The sequence below is a fragment of the Strix uralensis genome, chromosome 14, assembly GCF_047716275.1.
Source record: "Strix uralensis isolate ZFMK-TIS-50842 chromosome 14, bStrUra1, whole genome shotgun sequence".
Lineage (NCBI taxonomy): Eukaryota > Metazoa > Chordata > Aves > Strigiformes > Strigidae > Strix > Strix uralensis.
In genome coordinates this window covers 11,965,046-11,986,169 of record NC_133985.1, presented here as the reverse complement: position 1 = coordinate 11,986,169, position 21,124 = coordinate 11,965,046, and positions in this window count along the sequence as shown.

The following is a 21,124-nucleotide window of genomic DNA, read 5'->3' as shown; positions in this document are numbered from 1 at the left end:
ATCTGAGAACAGTCAAGGCAACATGTCTCTTCCCTGTATTGCATCTCACAGTGTTAGGGCCGTATTCTTGCTGTCCAGGTCCATACCATAAGCTTCTGTATGACATAGTCTTGCATTGGAGGGGAAGAAACTTTTCACCTTCCTTTAGGATGGGATATGCATAAGTTTATCTAAAAGAGTCACTGCCCTGGCACTACAGGGAGGTACCCCAGGAGTCTGCAGTGAGGCTGGAAGCAGACCTCCATGTGATATATAGCACAGGAGCATTTTGGAGACTTGGCAGTACCTCCAGCTTCTGTTTTAGCTAGAGGCTCTTTCATTTCAGATGCTGGAGCACCAGAGAGTGGGTGCTATTGTTGTGCCTGCCTGGGTGCAACAAGGGATCCTCAATGAGCATCTGTAGGTTTGTGGAGTGGCTGTTGTTTCAAGGTGCAGGGGTGCTGCTGGGTGAAGGTTCTGGAAGAGAGAAGGATGTCCCTGGGCTAATCGTTTTTTACAGCAGTACTTCACAAACAGTCTTACAGGTCAAGCCCATGATTTATTAGGGGAAGGGAACTTGGCCCGCTTGCCTAGCTGGGCCCAGTCCCACTGTGGGACTGGCTTCTATATCTTAAACAAACTGGTTAAAGAAAAGCAGCATGTCTCATCTTTGCATTGGAAGACATCCCAGCGCAAGGTCTGTTTGCCTTACTTTGGAAACTGTGGCTGAAAAGGAATTTGTGAAGGGGAACGGCAAAAAAATAAATGTTTTGGAGCAGGATGGAGCCAGCTGACACCTCCATCTGCCTGGCGGGTCAGGCCATGCTGACATGGGCCACTCCTGGCCAGGCCACCAGCTCCTGCTTCAGGGCAAAAACAGTGACTGAAGCTCCTGGTCCCAGCACAGGACATTAAGGGATGATGGAGGCACAAGAGACAGATGAGATGTGTGATTCAAACCTTGGCATCGGCAGGAGAGAGGAACTTATATTTGACTGATGAGGTTGTCCTGGTGAGCTCAGCATCTGGAGAGGGCAAGAGTTGATGTACCCACTTACTTTTAGGGGACAGCATTAATTTGTACAATTATACATTTGGTAAATTTGGGCCTCTGAGGGAAACCTAAAGGCTGCTTTGTAAGGTACCACCTTGGAAACAGCCAGCAGGGAGTGGAGCAGGAATGAGACTAAGAGATTTCAGATTTGTCTCCTCCAATCTTTCCTTTGGAAGAGTAGTGTTATCCTTCTAAAAAAAAAAAAAAAATAAAGCCCATCCTCCTTTGGTACCATTTTTAGTTTAGGTTCAAGAGGATAAGTTCCCTTCTGTGGGCTGAGCATGGCTGGAAGGGGTACCACAGACTGATTGCTGAGGATGGCATAACATGTTTTTTGGGACAGCAAGAAGTGGTTTACTGTGGTTTGGGCCAGTAATGTGGCACCTCCATTGTGCCAATAATAACATATCAAATGGGATCACTTCCCGCTCCTGAACACAGCAGCAGGCTCACACACTTGTATTAGAGATGGCAGCGTGAGTTCAAGTGGATTAGTATGTCTCCAGTTATATAAGCCATAAAAACATATTCACAGTCCTTTATGGAGCTGGATAGGGCAGCATTAGAGTTCAATTGTTTTTTGTCACCTCTCCCAGTAGGAATGCCAGGACAGCACAGTGGCATCACCAGCTCTGTCTCCCATTCCTGCCTAAGAGTAGCCAGTGTAGGCAAAACCAGAACAGCAACACATCTGCATCGTTTAGAAATCAACATTTTCCCTGGCTTTCTGCTGGATTCATTCTCCCACAGTTTCTTCTTGTGCTCCCTTAAACTGTGTTTGAATTGAACGTGGCTGCTGGACAAGGGGATGAGCCTGAAGCCTGACAGAGCAAGTGGCTTGGTCAGCCCTGCCTGCCTCTTCTCTGCACTGGATTCACCCATAACTGCTTGTGTCTCCAGGGGAAATCATGCTTGCTCTCGCCTCTGGAGGAGACAGGGCTCCGGTAATGATTCCGGAGGCCCCCTGATCTAGCTGTAGGGCTTTGAAAGCAAGGAGTAATTAATTTCTCATCACGGCTTTCCGCCTTTCTTAATTTCTCCAACTCCTCCTGTTTCTCTTAAGTACTCTTTGAAAAAGATCAAACATTGGGCTGGAGAATCCAGTTCCTAACTTGGGGCAATTGGCTGTTCAGCACCACTTTCTTCCAGCCAGATGTTGTTCAGTACACTTCTTGATCACCTTCTGGCAAACACTCCCTCCTCCAGTAAAGGTTAACGGCTGCTGGAGCAATGACTGATTTGAAGATCTCTACGGTTCCTCACATCCTCCAGCCATCAGAACACACGCACTGAATGCTTGCACAAGCAGGCTCAACACTCAGCAGGGGTGAGAAAATGGGGGAGAAGGTAAATGGTGAAAGATATAATTTGAAAAATGGATGTCTAGAAATGGCTGTTTGAATAAATACTTGTGGAGCTGGAAGAGAAGTTGTTTGTGGCTGTGGGGGATAAGGAAGAGCTATGAGCCAGGAAAAGATCAAGTCTCTGGAGGGAAAAGCGTTTTGGGAACTTTTTTTCTCTGCATAGATTCAGTGTTGGTAAATCTCACCAGGCTGCTGCATGGAGGGGGAGTGTGAACCACCCTTCTGAAGCAGCCCAGCTTGGAGCAGGCTGGGTTTATCCTCCATTCAGCGAGGATGGAGGTGATAAACTGAAAGTAGTAAGTGCATTTCTTAGATTGTAAATCAGTGGTGTTATACTTGGCTGGTTTACAGGATCTGGAGAAAGCAGAGAGAAACAAGGGCAAAGCACGAAGAAAGAGGGAGTGGGAGAGGGAATGGATGGTCTTCAATACATTAAAATTTGGGGGAAGCATCCCCAAGTGATAGTGTCATTCGTGCTTCAGAACTGGCTGTGAGATACCCCACTCTGTGTTCACCCAGATCTCCCTCCCTCCACCACGACTCCCATTGCAGCCGGCGAGCTGCTTACGCAGCCTTTAAAAGAGAGGCTGAAGTTGTGACATGACCATGGTCTACCATTAACTGCAAGAGAAAAATTACACAGTGAGGGCTGCTCAGTTAAGTAGAAAAAGACATAATAAAATACTGCTGGCATTCCTAAGGTTACCAAAGCAAGTAAAATGTAGAACTGAGCAAACAGCACTGTGCTGCAGACTCTTCCCCATGCGTGTCCTGCTCATGTATATCACAGGAGGCAGTCTACAGTGTAGTCTCAACCAGAGTTTCTCACCAAGACTAGCTTTCTTCTTCACCCACAAAATTATATTTCAAAAAAGAACATCTGTAGTCCATGACTGCCACAGAGGGTGGAGAAGCTGCGAAGCGTCCACACCTTGTTCCTCCTGCTGCCACCTGAAATGACCTTGCAAACCCTCTCAGCCTCTCATCTCCGGCACCAGTGAGGAGCAGCGTTAGCCAGAGAACTTTTATTGCATATTTCAGGCAGCAATAAAATATTATACACCTGAATGTTGGATTTGATTATCTTAAGGGTCTTTTCCAACCTAAATGATTTTATGGTTCTATGTCTGACTGATGGAGAATGCCTGGCAAAGCCACTGGTTAAGCCTTTGATTACGGCTATTTTGGGGAACCACTTAATGCTCTACAATAACTTGCATAAGCCTCAGTTGCATCCTACGGGTGTGTTCCCCTAAGCAGCAAAATTGTTAGCAATACCACTATTCCCTTACTGTCTTAAAGGTTTGCTGAGGGCACTTTAGCTGTTTGCAGAGGGATCTGGAAATGAAAGAGCAGGTGGCAAGTTGGCTTAACAGTTTTTGCCAAGAGACAACACCCCATGAAGAGCGGCAGGGTTGGTTGTGAGTCCTGCCCACGTCTCCTGGCGTAGTGCGGGAGGTGGCTCTCACCAGCAGCAGAAGACACTGCTGCAGCTACACTGCAGTGCTAACAGAGCTGTGGCCGGGCTCCAGCGAGCCAGGCTTCCTCCCCATCCTTTTGTTCTGATTCCCAGGCATGTGGCAATCAGGCTGCCCCCAGGAGAAACAGAGTGTAAATCACTAATTAATGCCTCCCGTCTGCATGCAATTCAAGCCCATTTGTGCTTGACAGAGATATGCAGCACAGGCTCCCCAGAGAGATATTCTATAATCTGTTACTAATCACTGAGGCTTCAAAACCATTTAAAAGGATGTGCCTGTGACTTGTCCCCATGCAAACATCAATTATATTCTCTCTGATGCTATGGCCTGAAAGACCGCAGCACAGGGGAGTCCTTTGAACACTTGTCCCCCAGCCCTGACATCCAGCTTGTTTTATTGTGGGTGGTGATGTTATTTAAGGTATTCCCTGCTGTTTGGAGGATGGTTGAGGGAATTTTATGAGAAGACACAAAGAGACTATGGCACAGTAAGAGACAGAAAGCATTACAGTTTTCCAGGGCATTATGTAAAGACGTGCAGCAGTTTGTAGTAGTAAGTCAGGGTTTTAATGCTGCACACACACTATTATATGTGTTAAAATGTTTGGGAGATCCTGGCCAGCATCAATCAGATATAAAGGAGGTGACACTAAAGAACTCACCTCAGAATTTTTTAAGCCAACAACCTGATGCCCAAATAAACACAAACCCCTCCCTGGTCAATTCTTGGGTGTTAGAGCAGTCTTTAGCTATGTAAAAACTTTAATGCTTTAGCTAATATAAAATGTTTACTATAAGGACTTTTTGAAATTGAGGCAGCCAGCAAATCTCATACACTTCTGGCTTTAGCTCAACTTGGTGAGACATTCACATGGCAAGAAACATGTCCCAGCAAGTATAATCTGGGACATTGGAGGAAATCAGATTTTTAATTACTCTTGGCATTTCACTGCTGCTGGTTGCCAGCGGCCAGCCTGCTGGTAAATGACATCACCAGTGATCATAGCAGAATGCCAGTCTGTAAAACCAGTTTGCCAGCCTCTTTTCCTGTCACTGGAAGGAATTTTCTATCTGTACATTTACCTAGCTTTTCAACTTTGGAACTTGAAGTTTATGGACATCATTAATCTTCTTACAAAAAATAAATAGGCTCTAATTTTATGCCTGCAGTCAACTATGGGCATAAATTTTCCCCAGCAGCATTTAGCTGTAGCATTAGCATATACAGATAACTTTCCATACATCCAGTATTTTCCCTAGTAATTGAGAACCAGGGTTTCTTCACCAACAGTGTTTTTATGAAGGCACCCTGACTGATTTCTTTAATTACTTGGCAATCATGCAACAGTGTATTTTAAAACGTAAGATTTAAGGATTTGTATTGAGATGGTGGCTTCTTTGAGTATTTCAAGTGTGGAAGTTTATTTCACTCACAGGTGAACTGGAGTTTCAGCTCCATCCTTATGGACCAAGGCTAACCCCTGTACAGCCCCCTTTCAAGGGGACATCCAGTCTGGACCTGCAGAGCTGCTGTGGTGAGTGCTGGAAGGGACCTGAGCAGGGCTGTGCACATCTCCCCTCTCTCCTGGCCAGTGCATCTTGCCTCTGCTGACCTGCATTGCGGAGAATTGGCAGGGCTGGGCAGTGCAGAGGAGATGGGCTGGAGAGCCTGAACAGAATCAGGAATATCTCAAGCCAGGGCTAACACTCCCTCTGTTTCACGAGAACCAAAGGAAATATTTTAAAAGTTAATTATTCTTCCCAAGAGATTAATTGCCAGCCAAAAAAAAAAAAAAATTAAAACTGTTTCTATTGCCAATATTAAATGCTCTGTTTGTGTAGATATTGTGATGACACCTTAATAGCCTGTTGCTTATCTCTGTGATCTATGGGACTCGGTACACTCTGCTCTTCACATCACTAGCAGTTTAGGGGAATCAGTCCTTAATCTGCCTCCATAAATGAGTTTTTTTACTTATGAGTTACATAATTTTGGATGTGATCCTCTAAGGAGTAGACATGGATCTTTGGACTAAGCCTGAAATTCTTCAGGAGCTCTTGGAGTCCCTCACTGCTTAGTGCTTCTTTGCCAGCTGTTCCTTGTGCAGGTTTGCTTTTCCTTTCTTTCATTTCCCTTTATATACTCCTGAGAAGAGGGTCAGAGGTGGTATCAGCAGGCTCCTGCATTTTATCCTATATTACTTTAGGGCTCTTCAGGTCCAGAAGTGTGAAGGAAAGCCTGAGCAGAGAATCTGTTGGTGATCTGTGTTGCAGCCTTTTTGTAAAATTCTTCACTGAAGAGAGTAAAGTAAAAAACCCTTTACTTTGATTAAGGTGCCTCTACTAAGCTCATTCCTTGTGGTACTTGTGAACAGAACATACAGCTGAACATTTTAACCAGAAGTCATGTGAGACTCAAAAAACAAACTATAACCTTCTGAGCCTTTCATTAAAGACGTGCAGCCAAAGGCCGGACCGTGGTGATGATTCAGGAAAAAGCCATGGTTATGCCACATACCCTGGCAGGATTGTTTGGGAATGACAGTTGAGTCTTGTTAAAGAAGTGAAAAAGTCCATACTTGCTTGCAATAAAGATCACTGATTTGGTAAAGCTTCATAATCCTCAGGAACATTGTCTAGTGAAGATAAGACATTTCAGGGAAGAGGCAGAGAGGGTGCAGTGTTTCTGGAGCCCTCTCCCATCCCTTCCAGGGTGGAAAGTGTGAAGCACAGAGATCTGCAGAACTGCTGAAATTCATATAAGGAAGAAAATTAAATGCCAAGAAGCTGGTGGGGGGCAGAAGGTTTAGTCAGGGAGTCAGACCATGGATTGTTTTACCACATTTCCATAATCGACGCTAAGGGTAAATTCTAAGTGAAAACACACCAAAAAAAAGAACCAGAGGGTAAAAACACACACAGAGAGATAAGCAACAGTTGAGGACCTCAGGAGCTGTTTCTATCAGCTGCTGAGATAGGTGAATATTCTTTATGCTCTGCAACTGATAATACAGTTGCAGATCTGTCCATGAGAAGCAATCCTCAGTAGTGGGCCAAGCCCCAGAGAACTGGAAATGCAATTCACAGAAAAATAACCAGAATCTGTTTCTCTCCCTCTCTCTGGCTCCTCCTCACCCATTAGCTCATTCCTCAGTTTTCTGTGCCCTCACCTGCACGACCATCTCTGCCATGCTGTCTTCTCCCTAACCCCCTAACAGCACAATGAGTCCTTTCTCAGGCAGACCTTCTCTTAGAGCAGAAGGAAAAGAAGGGAAAAGTCATTGCACAATGTGTAATCAAGTATAGGGACTTTATTCATGAATGAGTGTCTATCGGGATGCCTCTCCCCCTCCCCATGCCCAATTCCTTCCTTTCTCCCTGCTGGCTCACCCTCTGCAGGGCTGCTCCGGGGCTCCAGCTGAGTCAGACTGAGATTTGCTTTGGGAAATAACCCCAAAACATGGTTTTGCTGTCCTGCTCCCTGAATCTCCCCTGTCTGAAACCCAGATTGCTTCAGTTACAACAGGGGTGAGATCTAGCATGAGCAGACCTCCCAGCAGAGAGAGACGATATATCACAGAGCGGTATGTCAGCAAGAGGAAGAGGAATTTTGGAAGATAACAGATTTTCCTTCACCCTGGTACAAACATTATAAAAATGGGTCATGGCTGGGCCTGGGCATATGCAGAGTCCCAGTCTCTGAAACCCAAAGCCTGGATCACAAGTCCTGAGAGCTGTAAGCAAACACACTCATGCAGCTTCGTTGCTTGGGCCTGACCCTGTTTTATTGTCTGCAGTCAGGTTTGCCCAGGCAACTTCATAGAAATCATTGCTAAAAACTGAGTATTGAGTGAGGGAGAAAACAGTATGTGTTCCTCTAACAGGGAATTGCCTGAAAACATGCTGTGCATGCGGCAGGTAAACCACAGAGGCACTCTGCTCAGCATCAGTGTTCTCTGGGACCATTTGCAAATCTGGCCAGAGATAGAGGAGAGGAGGCAGAGACCTTGTTCAGCAGCTTCCTAGGAGTGAAAAAGAGCCCTGGCTGCAGCTCTGCCTCCAGCAGAGCCCTGGAAAGACAAACTGGCTGCTGCTGCTCCCAACAGTGGCATGGGGGTATGTGCATATAGCACAGTAATCCTTCCCTCCAGCAACAGCTATTTCTTCTCTCTCCCAGGGGTGGCAGTGGGAAAGCCAGCCCACCTCCTCTGAATCTCTACCCAGCTCTGCTGCTTCCCTTTCTCCCCTTTTTTGGGAAGGAACGGCCCAATCCTGACCAGCCCTCAACTCACCATCCTTGGGCAGCTAATATCCAGTTCTGCCTATACTGCAGAGAAGCTGTAAGCTTGGCTCTTGCAGTATGTGTGTGTGGGAGGGTGTGTAGGTGTTGAAACTATTTCTATTCCTTCATCAGTACTCAATTTATTTAAAAAATAAATAAAAAGTCCTGTGAGCCATAATGTATTGTTTAATCAGCAGAGAGCTGGTTAACAGATGAAAATGTGTGGTGGAGCCAGTTGCAAAATTCTTGGAAATAATTCAGTGATTGCATTGGAAGGAAAATACCCCAAGGGCAGATCTTCCCAGAGGGGGAATGCAATTCTGATTCTGCTCAGTCGTCTTTGAATAAATGAGGACAATTTGGATGGGTACCGTCAAAGAATAGCCAGAGAGGAGCTATAAATAAAGGTACTGAGCTACCTTTCACATTGAAAGCTGGTTTCACTTGGAACCATTTTAAATCATAAGTTACACTGCAATGAACCTCAGAGATAAAGGCTCTGTGTGTGTGTGTGAGGGTCTTGATGTTAGACAATAATTTACACTTACTCCAGCCCATTACATCACCAACACTTAGCACTTTCATCTATTAGCTCTGTTTATAGTCTATGATAACAAAACCCAGAAGGATTCAGAGGCATGTTTTCAAGCACAAGTGCTGGAAGGAGGGAGTCCAGCCCCAGACCTGCAGTGCATCTGTGAGCAGCTGCCCTCCAGCTGAGGCTCCCCTTGTATACAAAGACTATGTCTTCAAGCACAGCTTCTGCACCGCTGGGCCCCCGGCTTGGCTTCAGGTAGTCCTAGAGGGAGCCCAGGGCTGAGCATGGAGAGCCTCTTGCTGACATTGAAGGCCACCCTCACCAAGTAGTTCAGACACTAGTGCTGGTATCAGGAGAGTCTGCTGATGTTTAGGACCTCTAGAAATTCAGGAAGCTGTTGCCAAATTGACTTTTGTGCCTGTTCATCATCATCCCTTTCACAAGCTTTGTCCTAGTGACTGCTGAAAGCTGCAGCCTGTGAAAAGAACAGCGTAAGTGTCCCAAGACCCAAACAAAAGTGGCTGCCTGGTCTTTTACCTCCAGCCAGCCAAAAATCCTTGAGCAGCTGATGTGCAGAAAGATAGCAGAGAGGTAAAGCTGAGACCACGGTGTTCTAGCCAATTCCCAGCATGGCCAGAAGCCAAAGCAACATGACAGGTACTGGAGCCGATGCCCTGGCAGGAGGGTGCATCTGGCTGCAGGATGTGGGGTACTCACACTGTAACGGCAGGTTGTGTGTTGACCCGGCAGGTATGAAGGGGTCGCAGGGTACTAGTGGGCTGTGTCCATACCCCAACCCTTCACCATGGGGCAGGAGGGGAGAGTCTGACACCTTCTGTTGTGTCAGCCCAAGCCTGAGTCCTCTGTGTTCTGAAGTCACCGGGCAACTTGGCAGAGTACTGGGTCAAGGGAAGCCCATGAGGACCAGAGTATCAGTGTGGGTCTGAAAAGCATGGGTAGAGATGAGAGTCTGGGGGCAGGAGGCCAGGCTTGGGATGGTCTGGCAGAGCTCTTCAGGAGGATTTTGCACAGGGACTGCCTGTTCTCCACCGCAGCCAGAGTTAGGCTTGTTCAGCCCTCTCCGACATTTCTGGTATTTTGCAAGAGCAAAGAACTAGATGGCAAGCTCATGGTGGCTCCTGTGGTTGCTCATAGGGGGGCAAGGGAAAGCAACCACTCTCAAAATTTCTTCATGAGGATCTTTTTTCTAGGCTCAGAGTGGAAAGTGGGAGCTGTTTTGCCAGGTGTATTGTCTGATGGGGCTGCCAGAACAGGCTGCATCATCACGTCTGTTTTCCCAGCTCTGTTGCTGAAGGAAGGGGCAGCTGCTAATTTATTTGCTTCTGTACCATGGATAGGATCAGGGGAAAAGCCTAGAAACAGTGGTACAAACTGACCCTGTACATAGTGATATATGTAGAGACAGATAATTTATGTCTGAAGCAGTGGAGCAGTTCCAAACATTTTTTTTCGTATTCTGTATCCTGCCTTTCATGTCTTCAGCAGTAGGAAAAATGTTTTCTTTACATTTTTGCCTGGAAAAACAATTACGAATGTTAATTGCGTTGACCAGGAGGTGGAACAGGAGTTGGCCAGGAAGGGCTTTTCTTTGCTCGTAAACAGGAAGACTCAACCTTTCCCGCCATTCTCCATGTTTTGGAGATGAAGATGTCATGAGGATTTCAAGGAGCTGGAAAATGGGACTTCAGTGGGAAAACCATCATAATGAAGAAGTGTAAAAAAGAACAACAGAGCAAAGACCCCAGTGCTGTCACTCTCCAGGAGCAAACTGTGCTCCCATGCTGCTGGGGGGAAGGGCCAGGTGAAGGGTGCAGGTATCTCGTCTGCCCTTTGGAAGTTCTCCAGGATTTTTCTGTAACTTAACAACCTCCATTGAGAGGTGTGGAAACATCCAACACCCTCTCCCCTCCCTGAATTGCAGAGATCACATAAGCAGAAGTCTGAGTTATACACAGAGCTCCGTGCCTCGCTCAGCTCCACTGTTACAGACTGATAGGGGTCCCATGAAAAGGGATGTCCAGGGACGAAACCCTTCTTCTTTGCTCAGGTACATCAAATTACTGCTCTGAAGCCCAGTGTTTTTCCTCAGATCTTGGCATGTGGGGTCTGGCTTGTTAAACATCAACTATTTTTTTTAGAAACATGACTTTTATGGTAAAAAAGTGACTTAAATTTTCCTGATTATAAGTCTTGACCTTCATCCCTCTGCTGAGTGCACCGCCATGCAAGACTCTTTGAGAATGTGAACTCTGCCACTGCATTCTCTGAAAGTACCAGAGTTGGGTCTATTTACTAATTTTCACCTTTTTTATACTGTAGAATACTGTGCATTTATGAAACCTGCCGCACAATTTTCGCTCTCAACAATTTCAAGTCAATTTTGCCTAAAACCACTGAGCACCTTAAATGTCCTCTCAAAATTACTTAAATGAAAAATTGTTCTTTTTCTTTTTTTTTTTCCTTTTTTGCTATGACAATTAGCTTCATTCCAATCTGGGGGCTCTTTGTCTTTTTGTGTTTCTTAGCCCAAAATCACTCCCAGAACTGTTGTCTGTTCAGGGAGCAGAGGTCCAGGGCCACCTCACCATACTGAGCACGCAGTGGCAGATGGCTGTGTCTGCTGGGCACGCGGAAGTCATCAGTCAAAGGTGTCTTCATGGGATCATCTGAATACAAGAACATGGTGCAGCCTAGACATTCAGCCGCTTCAGATGCCTGTGCAATGGGTAGAAATGTGCATATCAAATATGAGGTCTGGTTACTTGTGTGCAAAGAACAAGGCAAAGTTTCAGGTTTGAGTCTCCTTTTATGTTGCATTTCAGGGCACTTTTCCTGGGCTCTTCCCAGGACCCAGGGAGGTAGGACAGGGCACTTTGATAATACGAAGCAAGTAATGTCCCCTCACTTTGCTTCACTATTGTCATCTAGAAAAGAGGAAACAGTAATATTAGCTTCTCCTTGAGGGTATTGTGTATGAAAATGAGCTGGCTGCTGGCGGCAGAAAGCTGCAGGATCCTGAGCTGGCAATGGCTAGATAGACCACATGTTATTATTTTATATTGGATAAACAAAGTAATTTCCCAAGGGTCTTTAAGATAACATTGCCTTTTAGTGCGTGTTAATTGACTTTTCTGTAAGGCACCCAGTTTGTCCCTGTGTCCTTTAATTAAAACCATAGCTGTATGGCCCAAATGTTCTTGGGACAAGGCAAATATTTTTAAAATTAAGTTTCCATTACGTTCTTTTTGCCAAAAGTGGCATCTTGTCCTTTGTGCAGTGATTCACCGTGTCCATTCCCCTTCCTCCCACAGCGAAGTGGCAGTGCCAGCCGGCGGCTGAGTGGCCCCACTGAGGTCTGGGATGTTTTCAGAAACAGTCTATCCTCCAGCCTCTGCAAAACAGGAATTGCCGTTGAGGTGTCCCAGGTGGGACGTGACAGGGACCTGCATCTCATCCAGCATTTCAGCAGGGGAGGGGTAGAGGATGCTGTGCCACAACAGAAGTTTAAAAATGAAATCTAGAGACATTGAGAACCTGAAGGGGTAGATGGTGCTGCAGAGCCCAAGGGAACAGAGTGCCACCTACCTCCACTAGTTTCCAGAGCCCACAGCCACCACTTTGAGTCATGGCCAGATTATAATGGAAACAGATCTCTAGCAGCGGATATTTGGCCATTTCTATGCTCCACGTCCCTGCTTGTAGTAGCCCAAAGCTTTTGGAGGATGTTCTGGAGCACACGACATAGAGATAGTATCCAACTGCAGGAGAAGTCCCATGGCAAAGGGCTGTTTATGCAGACAGTAGCTAAGGACATGCCCTCATTTGTAACTTTTGAGCAAGTGCAGATGGCTTCAAGTCCTGGCATTCCAACCAGCCCTTTCTGAATAGGGAAAAGAAGTGTCCTGGCACTGAAGAGAGCTGCCCGCCTGCAACCGGAAAGGAAGATCGCTACTGAGCAACTGAGACTCATTGTGTGCTTTTTGGGACGCCCCATCAAAGACTTTTTTTTATTTTATGGGGCTTTTTTCTTCCTTTCCTGGCATTCTGAGTCTTCTTTGCTTGGGAAGCTCTGCGAAGAGCCTGGTGCCAGCAGTGTCTTCCGCCAGGTTTAAATAGGGTTTAGTTGCTCCTCAGGATTGCTGAGGGAAAAAAAAGCAAACTCCTTGCCTGCGGAGTGGGTTTTCCTTGGTGCAGGCCTGAGTCCTGAGACCCTTTACTGCACTAACTGGGGAGCAGCTGCCCTGTGCTGGCCCAAAATCTCTGTTCTTGGTTTATATTCCTTTTTATTGAGGCACAGCAAATTAGTCAGCCTTTTACTTTACCCCTTCATCCTCCAAAATTTCCTGTTGACTTCAGTGTCTGAGCAGCCTGAGGAATTCCCTGGAGAGCACAATACATGCCCCATAAGACAACTCGGGCAGCCTTGGGGCCATACAGCACTCTATCAGTGAAAGTCTCCTTTGACTGAGGTGTTCCTCATCAGTCAAATGTTGTGCATTTCTGGAGCTACAGCTACAACGAATACATGAGTTTTGTAAGGTAGCTAAATAGATGGACCCACTACACACATTTTCACCCTGAAGCCAAAGCAGGAACTGGCCTCAGGATGATTTGCTTCGGACACAGGACTGTTTGTTCCTCACAGGCAAAAATTTGCTCCATGCATGTCTTGGCAAGGTTGCTTTGCCCATATGGTTATTGCTACAACTGTCTTCAGCTTTCTGACATGGCCAGTCTTTAACAAAACACTTCTCAAATGCAATAAAAAAGAGTTTTAAGCTTGCCCAGGGTCCATTTCATTCACCTCCTTTGTCCACAGGTAACAGCAGAACATCCTCCTTGCCCAAGCCTCCATCCCTGGGAGTGCTGATCCTCTCTTCCAGATCCCTCGGATTTTCTCCCATTGTTTGTTTTCTCAACTATTAAGATTGCAAAATCTTTGGACAAGGACCATTTCTAGTGATATGTAACACCTAGCACAAGCAAGATCCTGATCTTGTCTGGGGCCCCTGGGCATAATTGTAGTGCAAATAGAAAATAATAATAACAATAGCTCTCAGATATATGAAGAGAGAAGTCTCATGAGTCACCCTACAGCTGAGAGCTTCACAGAGGTGCTGGGTGTATGGGCCACAAACCCATGCCAGCTTTCTAGCAGACACCTGCAGTGAGTCCTAGAAAGGGAAGAATAAGCTCATGTTACTGCTTGTGGAAGAGCGTGTGAAAATACTCTGCAATATTTTGTGCTGTGCTTGCTTCTGTTTTCCCACCATCCTGTATGAAGTCTGGGTCCTGAAGATGCTGGTGGCCCTTCAAGACTGAGTGGAGAATTGCAGCCATGAGAGGTGAGGCAAACCCAATGTTTTTAACATTAAACCAAGACACTCTTTTCCTTCTTCCCACCTCTCCTCCAGCCCCTTCAGAGAAAATGTGGGGAAAAAAGGTGATCTGAGGAAGAAAATGAGGAGAGAGGAGAGAAGCTAGCAGACAGAATAGCTCTTTTGGCGCTGAAGGACATGAGTCTGCCCAGTTGACGATACAGCCCGGTCACCCAGCCACATTTCAGTACTGACCACCAAGCCCCCAGTAAGGGACTTAAGATCCACTTGAGTGTTCAGGTTTCTTTTGTGTAGCCGTGGGGTTAAACAAGACAAGCTGTGATTTCTAATCTCTGTCTCCATGTTGAGGGAGGCTTGGTCTCACCTTGAGACAGGAGCTGGTGGAGGGACAACCTCCAGGTTGCTATGAGAGGCCAGGGCAGAGGCCGAGGGGAAGGACTGAGTCACGTTTCTATTTGCCTGGGAAAACAGAAGCAAGAAATGAAGCCTTACATGGGTAGAAAGGATTTTTTCTTCTGAAGGATGGAGAGCTTCAGGAAGAGATATGGGTGTGTGAAGAATATGTTATTTTGAGAGGACAAATGCAAAGCAGCCAGATATACATCAAGATGCAGCCGCCCTGGGACATGAGCATGGAGCACACTCTGCCCCAAACACACTTGTCATTTGGGGCTAAGTCCTCAACTGGGACGTGATGCAAAGTGACATTGTTTGAGATGCAAATAGTGTAGAAAGTCAGGCCAGGGGATGCAAAAATATTTCCACCTGGCTTTGGTGCTAGCTCGATATCCAGCAAAAAGAAAACTTTTTGATTTTAAAGTTGTCATTTTCTGGATTGTTTAATGTCAGGTGTGTTTTTCAACCGTTCATGGTTAAAATATAGTGTTGATAAAATACTGAACCTGCCAGCCTTGAGGCTGTGTTTCTTTTTCACCTAACAAATCCAGCATAAGCTGAACCTTGTCTGTCTGGAGGAACAACATCCAAAGTTTATTCTTCCAAGCACTCTTTTCGAAACATGGTCTCTTTCAGACCCTGGACCTGTTGCATGGATGGATTTGTGAGCTGACGTTGCCATCCAGGGCCTGGCTCAAAACCTCCATGTGCCATCATGTAGCCAACAGAAAGTCCATCAGACAGAGATGATTTCTGACTGCTACTTCCCCTGCTGCAGCCAAACTGTGCAAGGCTCTGGCTTTCCCTTTGAGCTCTCTGAACCATTGGAGCCTGCCAGATCATTAGTGAAACCAGCCAGTTCACAGCCTCAGCTGCTGCCCAGCAAACGTCTTGCTTGTAGAAAATTCCACAAAAGCAGCGGGTTAGTTTGTGACTGCCACCCACTTAGTGTATATGTGGGTTCAAGTTATTCATGTCAGTCGAACAGCCCACTCATATCCAGGTGATTATTCAGGGACTATTCAGGGAACAGATGCATTTACACCAAATCCACATGCCCAAGCTCAGGAGTCAAATAAATTGATCTTGGGTGATTAGAAATGACATTATGGTCTGAATGCATTTCTGTGCCATCCCTGATGGATATGTAGGAGTCAGCAAGGACTTAGCTCTTCAGGAAGTTTCTGGAACTAGCAGTCCACTTCCAATGCTTCTGCTAAATCTTGACAGTTTGAAGGAAGTTAATTCATTGCTGCAGCTAAAACTTTCAGGAGACACTCATGAGGCCATAAAGTGCATGACTGAGTAATTTAAGTGGAGCTTATGGTTAATGCATGCTTCATCAGTAGCCAGTGGAAGAAAAAGTAAGGGATTTCAGATTGGAAATACTGTGCAGGTATTTGGAAGCTCAGTGTCAAAGCTATTTCAGCAGGCTCATTCACTTACTGCTCCTTCCTGGGTTTGTTTTTAGACACATGGGCTCATACTATAGTCTGATCCTCAGCATTAATTTTTTTTTCTGTCCCAGAAATACAAAGGTACGTGATTTAAGAGTGTGCTTAAAAGGACTTGAGCTTGCCTGGAGGGTGAGACACGTATGCAAAACTTTAAGGATTCACTGTGAAATACCTTCTAATAAGGCCTCCTACTAAGTCTATCAAAACCAGCAGGAGCTTTTCCATTGACTCTAATGGGCTTTGGAAAATATCCTATAACACAGCAGGGAGCCCTTATCTACCAAAATACACTCTCCTAAAGCAAACACCATGCTCTTTCTTGGAGATTAGATATGTGAGCAATCTAGGTGTCCCTTGGTAGCCTATAATTCATGGTGCTCACTGTTTCCCTACTCCACTGGGAGAGCAGACAGCTTCTGCTGGGAAAGGGCTGCTGGAAGGACCAGGCTAGGGTTGCTTGGGTAAGGGGCTGACACCACATGGGAAGAGAGATGCTTGCCAGAAAATGGCCTGAGGAAGCAAGCTGCCAGATGTCTTCCTACTTATCACTGCCACTTAATTTTGATGAAATCCATTAGCTATGTAAGAAGAAACTCAAGGCATTTTATGCCAGACTGATGTGCATTTGGAAAATGGTGAAAACTGGAAATGGCTGGTGACTCCCCATGTAGGGCTGCAGGTCCAGTGCCAGCGCCATGTGGAATAGCAACAGGCTGATATCAGGGCTGGGGGGCACTGACAAAGGGTGGGGAGACGTACGTGTGCCCTGGTCTGGGTTGGTTTCTATTGCTGCAGCTATGATTCAGTTGTCTGCCACTTGCTAATGTCAAAGCATCATTTCCACCAGCATTAAAGAACATGAACAGCTTATGAAACACCCCTCCTTCCCACTTCCCCAGGAACAAACATCAACAGTCATATAACTTCTCTTGTTCTTTTGTACCTTCTTGTGGCTGAGCTAATTTAAGAGGTCAAGTTGAACATAGTAACTGTATACACCTTCCCTGAGATATGGACATCACTCTAGGAGCCAGACATTCAAGGCTATTTATAGACCCTGCCCAGGGACAGGAGAGAGCAAGAGGCTTGTTTTAAAGGAAAACAAGCAGGGGCAATCAGGAATATTTGGGAGAGCTCTGCTTCCTGCAAATTCCAACCAACACCAGCACGATTTTTTTCACTGAAGTGCTAAGAAAGAGGTTATCGAAGAGGAGTACTTCTTTTTAAGGCCTCTATCATACATACATCCCCAAAACTGCGGAGGAGGTGAAGTGGGGGGAAATACATACTGATAATTTGTTTGCAAATTGACATAAACTTCTCCCTGGAGCCTAATGTTCCCAGAGCTTGTACAGCTGCCTGGCTATAAAATAATAGGGACATGCAAAGAGGAGCATTTTGGCTTCTAGAATAAGAACAGACGGCACTGTTTAGCATCCCACTTAATGTGAGAATGAAAGGCCCAATCTGTATGAACAGAGAGAAAGTGGGGCTCTCAGAAATCCTCCTAATAAGACAGAGGAATTCCCACTTTAGGAGACTTCCCTTGCTGCCAGAGAGATGTAAAATGTGTATACAGGCTGTGCTCCATAATGCTGCCAGGACTTTTAATCCTCATAACTAGCACTGCAAATGCCCATGGTGCTTTCCCAGCTGGTATGGCACCCCGGCACCACGGCTGCATCCCAAGGAGCCCAGGCTGATGCAAACCCAGGGGGTGACAGCAGGAGCCTGCAAATTGCTAGCAGAGGCAGCGGCTGATGGGGGGATAGTCTACCTGGGAAGCTGCACAGGGAGGATTTGCAAGGGCAGAGGGAAGATGCTTGACATGGGTTAGTTTGAAGTGGAGGGAGAAGGCTTGAGACGGAACATGGTGATGAGCAGGACAGAGGATTGGACAGGAAAAAGGACTATAAAGAATGATGGGGAAGAAGGGAAGGAGCAGAGCTGGGACCAGATGAACAATGTGCTCAATGAAAGGGCGGTAGAGCAAGAGCCAAGGAAGGGATAGCCTGGGGGAATGCAGGGGGAGAAATGAGACATCTAACCCTGAGCCCCTTAGACACTGCTACAAGCAACAAGGATTTGACTGGGAATGACTGCATCCAAAGGATGTAAAATGCCAGCAGACTGCATTTGAGTTAGCTGTGGGAAAGAGCAGCCCTGGGATCCACCATATTCACAGGGAGTGAAGGGCAGGTATGCAGCCTGCTGTCCAGACCTGCGGGGTGAAGGGCATTGCACTCTCTTGCAGGAAGACGCCAGACAACCCCCTAACAGCGCAAAAGGAAATGTGCCTTTTGCAAAAACAAAGTCATTGGGATTCTGGACTTCAAAGCTCCATGCTACGCCCAGTGCCGTTTGTTGCTGTATTCATGGTGGCTGGGAGCCAGGTCTGAGAATTAAGAGGGGAAAACCTGCATGATTTTGTTCTGCTGAAAACCTGTGTCAGTGCTGCAAAGAGAGCACCTGAAAAGCTGGAGTCTGTAGAGAGAGGAAAGACTCCCAGAGGTGAGTTTCAAATGCATCAACATCTCTTAGGGATGCGAGTCCACTTTAAAAGCTGACCTACATGAAACTTTGTTTTCCACATCACTTTTCAGAAAGTAATGAAGTCACCTAGATGTGAGCACTTAGTGCAGCAGCCCCCAAATACATTAAAATTCTGAGCTGCGAGCTCCCAGACTGCTGATACGTCTCAGAAAATGGTACCTCAAAGCCATTCTGCAGTTTCACTGGAGCTGAACACAGAGGAGGATAGTTTGGAGGATAACAGTTGAAAAGGTGCACTTACAGAATGGATTTATTGGGAGAGAAATTAGGAGTCCAGAATTGGTTGAATATTAAAAAAAAAGTCTGACTCATGTTCACAAATGAATAAAATTAAACTGCTGCCATTCTTAGGTTGACACTATTCCCAGAGGTCTCAATGGTAGTCCCATGGAAACATGCACCGATCTCAAAAGTTTATTAATGGTAGCATAAATTATTCATTTTCTCAGAATGTGTGCCTACAGACTGGCATTCAGGAATTGCTGCCTGCAATGTTTAAGTCAACCAGCGAAGAAGCAAAGCATGGCTTTCACAGAGGCTGAAGCCAATGCTTTTTGCCGTGGCCATGCAATTGGCTACGTGTGCTTTCACAGCGGGTTACCACCACCCAGCTGATGCGCAGCAACTTGTTGAGCTGCCGTGACTTGCCCGCGAGCCCCAGGGTTTTCAGATCATCAGTTTGGGCTGCGCATGTGGGAGCAATGAAAGATGTAACTGTTCTCAGCTATCTGTCCACCCCTGTTGGGTCTGGGGCTGCAGAAAGGATGGGGAGCCTCCTCTTTCAGCTGTGATTCATCACCTGGGCATTGTGTCCGCTGGCGCAAGGACCGCTGCAGCTTGGGCAGCATGGGGCCAGCTCTGCCTCCCCGCTGCCAGGCGCTCACCTGGGGTCACAGACACCTCTGCTCTCTGCGGTGGGGATTGCCGGAACCCATGAATCAGAGCCTAGAGCCTTCAAACCTTACTTGGATTTCAACTTAAATTGTTCTTAACCGATTTAGGCTGGTGTAAACCAGGCTAATAGGAAGGTAGATGAACATTTGCAGAGGGGCTGGCTGGCTGCACTCTCAAACATGTGCTCGTGCGAGTGGGGTTGATGGGTGACCGGGTACCCGCTGAGCGCAGCGCCTCCTCCAGCGCTGCTGGCATGGCTGCCCACAGCAAGGATCTCAGTCCCGGCTGTGGCAACTGGCTGGGGAAGCTGCAAAAACACCTGGGCAGGGAGTGCAGCCCATGTGCCGGGTTGCATTCGCTCTGCACTATCTCACGTCTGGTTCTCGCTGTGTTACTGTCAGCACAGGGGTGGCCGTCACCCGCACGCACGCTCCTGGCCAAGGCCTGTGCCGGGGAGGGTACAGGCTGAGCTTGCAGGGGGCCAGGCAGCGAGCCCCCGGCTGTGAGCTCTGGGCTGACCCCACGCACACACGCAGTTAAAAAAACTCAGGTTCGTGGCCTTTCTGAGGCTGACTGTGGGAGAAACTTCCCAGTGGAGTAAGTAAAGGTTGCACAGGCTGGTGCTGGTTGCTGCTGGGTTCATCCTCATTTGGCCCAGGGAAGGCAGGACCTGCAAGCTGCAAGCTGGTACAAACTATGTTAAAACGACAACTGCAGATTGTTTTTTCTTCCTGTTTTCAACCCTCTGATAATCAAGGAGGTGCTAAGCTCCTTATTGTCTCTGAAATACCATTCCTTGTCCCAAGAGCCTTACATGGGAATTGCATGCCAGCTATTCCTAATTATTTATTTCTGGGCACTGCTCTCCTCCTGTAAATTAAAAAATGATCGGTCTGAAGATTGTGCTTGTGGTAATTTAAATAAGCACATGAAAAAGAAAAGGTTAAACACTAAAACCAAAATATCCTTCAGTGCCACCGTTCCTCGAACAGCAGCATGGCATTGGCACAGCCCCGCTGAGGGGCTGTTGGGACCAAGCGTGCTTGCCCCGCTCTGTGCACCATCCATCATCTCTCCAGCCATTGCCACTCGACACCCCCTGCGGTACCTGAGCTGGGAAAGCCCAAACGGCCCAGCCAAGGCTGGCAGCCTCCTCCGACCAGCCCCTGGCCAACTTAACAACCCAGAGCAGGATGTGTAAGTGGGGTTCAGGGGAGGAGCAGCTGGGGGCTCTGACTCAGCTCTGCCAGTTTTAGCTGAGGAGGTTTAAACGTTGCCCCCAGGCATTCACGCCTGCAGGTTCTCCAGGGGAGGTGGTAACCGTTTAAATCAGCACAGCTAATGCTTCGAGAGCTCATGAGTCAGAGGTGTGAGTAAACGTGAAAACACTGCGAGCAGAGCTCCTCTAATGGAAACACTCCCTCTTTCACAAATTTAGATGATTTTTTTGTAATAAAATCTAAATGGGTAGAATATGGTATGAGCAACAGCCAAGGAATTTATTTGCCCATGTGATTGCTACCTCTCTTTCACGCCTCTGTTCACCTGCAGCTTTGCCCATGGTACAGATCTGGGTGGAGTGGTGTGAATATAAGTAATTTTATTAATGGGAGTATGTGCTTCTTTTGCATGGTGTGGCTGCAATTGCACACCTTGCTTAGCAAGCAAAGGAGGAAGGAAGAGCTCTGGGGGGACTTGCAAGAAGAAAAGCAGGTGAACAGTTCTGAAGTAATAATGACACCATCTTCTTTAGAAGAAAAGGCTATA